We start from the raw sequence: 3,599 nt of genomic DNA on the forward strand, positions 1-3,599 counted from the left end.
GACGGTGAACAGAAGCCCGTCGGAGGATTTCAAGCAAGCTCACGGAATTCATCAATGGTGGCAACATCATTTTCAATGGCAGTCCAAGCTATACAGATTCATAAGTTGATAAGCAAGCAATTTTACATGAATTTGTTTTAAGTAAGCGAACAAAATAGAGGTCATTTGTACTTTAATTCACCACTAAAACACTATTTTTTTTTTCTTCACAAACGTTCATTTCCAGATCTTATTGATGGTTTAGTGTAATGCCGCGAGAGCCGTGAATTTTAACGATTTTGAAGTTTCATTGGTTTTATTAGAGAAGATTTAACGATGATATAAGTTACACTTGTTCTTTACATATTAATACTATTTGAATAAATAAGAGTTATGATTCCAATTACAGTTTATCGATGAAAAAAATTGTATGATAATTTAAAATCCAATATATTTAAAATCCAACATATTTAAACGACTCCACAAATATGTTCGATTTACACCAAGAGCAAACAATCAAGAGATCGAGACCGAGAGTTCTAGAGCAATTGAATGAGAGAATTTTTAATAACTCATGGTGAATATCAGTTTGAATCTCACCTTAGGAGATGGGGAGAAGACATAGAGGTATGATGAGAGGGTGAAGGTATGAGTGAAAGTTGTCAAAAGTATATTGAGAACATGAAAAGAAAAGACAATAATGTGCATTGGTAACTTGTACTATATATTATCTTAATTATAGATTAAGAGATTTTAAGACTAAATGCATAAAGTAGTAGTACTTAATGAATTATGAATTGTTTTTAAGAATTTTAAGACTTTGTACATATATGTATAGTACTTTGTGCATTAAAAATTGTTTTTAAGACTTTTAATAAATCTAGTTTATAAGTTAGTCTCTCTCTCTCTCTCTATATATATGTAGGGAAATGTTCAAATGAGAACTCTTGTGATTTACGAAAACGCGAGAACAACCTATTAACCTCATATTGTGATAACAATAAAAATTAAAAGATTTTTTAAATTAAAAATGAAATTAAAACAATTCAAACAAATTTGAGAGGCAAAAGGGTAATATTGAAATTCAAAGTGATAAAATTTTAAAAACACGATCACACTAAACCCAATAATCTGTATAACATAATGGGCTATTATAGTAATCGCTTATTTCAACACGATTTGGTGTGATATGGGCGTGCCAATCATGTGATTATCACACAATTATCACAAGGAAGCTCGGCTAGGGTTAACTTAGGAAACCGACTACTGATTTGGTGTGATATGAGTGTGATAATCATGTGATATCACTATCATAACAGCGCACTCGATTTCATTATGGTTTCGATCGGTTAGGGTTAGACAATCACACATTTATCACAACGATTACTCATGATTTCGATAGGTTAGGATTAGACAATCATACATTTATCACAACGATTACAAGCGAAATCCACTAAAGGATTTGGTGTGATATGGATGTGATAATCATGTGATATCACTATTATAACATCACTTGCGCACTCAATTTGATCATGGTTTCGATTGATTAGGGTTAGACAATCACACGTTTATCACAACGATTACTCATTGTTTCAATAAGTTATGGTTACACTCGATTAATCATGGTTTCGATAGGTTATGGTTACACAATCACACAATTATCACAAGAGAAGAGAAGAGAGTGGAAACGAACGTGCAGGAAAAAAAATGAATAATTATAATTAATAAAAATTACTTAATTACATTACTGTCCTTATTAATTTATTTATATTTAATATAAGTTAATTTATTAATTAAAAAAATTTAAGGTTATTGGATTGTTCTCGCGTTCTCATAAATCACAAGAGTTCTCGTTTAAACCTCCACCTATATATATATATATATATATATATATATATAATATATATATATATATATATTATAATGTTATAATATATATAAACAGATTATACATAAGTTATACATTAAAACAGAATGTTTATGCATAAAAATATAATATGATTACATTATACAAAATATGGATACAATATACCAAAACAGAACTTTTACACATATAAGAACGAACTTTTACACATATAAGAACATGCAGCAAAACAACATATATACAATATATTACCGGTTTACGTTGTTTGTTTATTTCTTAATAGTTTTATTAAGACTGACTCTTGTTTGGCAAAAAAAAAAGTCTGCCTCTTAATAGTTCTAAAATCTTCTGAATGATTTTGTATCCTGGGACTCCTTTAACCATTAAGAGCCCTAATTTCATTGTAAACAATTATCAAACAATTATATTTCATTTTGCACTATATCATGAGAGCCTCTTAATCATTTTGACCACTTAATGATTCTACACAAAACCATTCAGCAACTGCCAAACAGCTCCGAAGCAAACCAAAAAAGGTACTAGCAACCAATTTAAACCCTAAATCCCCCAAAAATTGGTTTTACTAAAAAATATATGTTTTAGAGTTGTGGAATTGCATATTTGTTCATAATTTTGTTTTAGAGTTGTCCAATTACCAAAATGCATTTTTAGTCAAAATTTGCACCAAATCTTTACATCCATTTTTTGTCAAAATTCTGTTTTAAAGAAATCAATTTTCAGATCTGTTTTACCACGTCATACCTGACGGAGTTTGTGTTATAGCACCTTCCTTCCCATCACAATGTAAGGAATGATATTTGCAAGCTTTATTTAGATTGTATCGATTTCTTCGTTTACAGGTTTCATTGCAAGTACTGTAATGAAACCCGTTTGCAAGCTTCAACGTAAGGGTTTAGGGCAACATTTTGTATCTTAAAGCATTTGATAGTAAAATGTCAGATGAAAGAAACTCGTGCCATATTGAATGAATACGTATTTAGTTGGCAACAGATTTACAATATATAAAAAATAAATGGATGCTTGTTATATTAAGTGAAACTTCGTTAAATTAAATAAGAACTAAATCAGACTTTGTTATATCGTCTTACCATGTAGATACATGAGAAACTACCGATAATTTTCTTAAATTTGTTTGGTCCATTTTGTCCAAAGTTTGACTTTTTATCGCAGAAACTTGCTATATGTATGTATATACATATACATACATATATGTATGTACGTGTATATATATGTATATATGTATGTGTATATATATGTATATATGTATGTGTATATATGTATATATATATATATGTGTATATATGTATATATATATATGTGTGTATATATATATATATGTGTGTGTATATATATATATAGGGTATATTTCTTTTACAACCTTGTTTATTTGTATGTATATATGTATGAAGTAGATCTATTTGTATACTCTTTCAAGAACTTGGTGATTGAGCAAAGTCAAAGTGAGAGTCAAAAGTCAACCACAACTTGGTCTTTTTTCTCTATGTTTAATTTTCTCTTAATCTCTATCGATTTATGATGAATGTGTATATATGTATGTATGTATGTATCCAAATTTACGGAAGAAACTCGCCGGAAACACAGGTGTGATTCGAGCGATGGCCTCACCCCGAGAAATTTTCGATCTATCGGGACCTCTGCACCTCTTAACTTCTTTCAATTGGTAGCCATCTCGATTCTTTGACATATTTGCTTCGATTTATTCCGTAACTGCTTC

The sequence above is a fragment of the Cynara cardunculus genome, assembly GCF_001531365.2.
Source record: "Cynara cardunculus var. scolymus isolate 2C chromosome LG 3, CcrdV1, whole genome shotgun sequence".
Classification (NCBI taxonomy): Eukaryota; Viridiplantae; Streptophyta; class Magnoliopsida; order Asterales; family Asteraceae; genus Cynara; species Cynara cardunculus.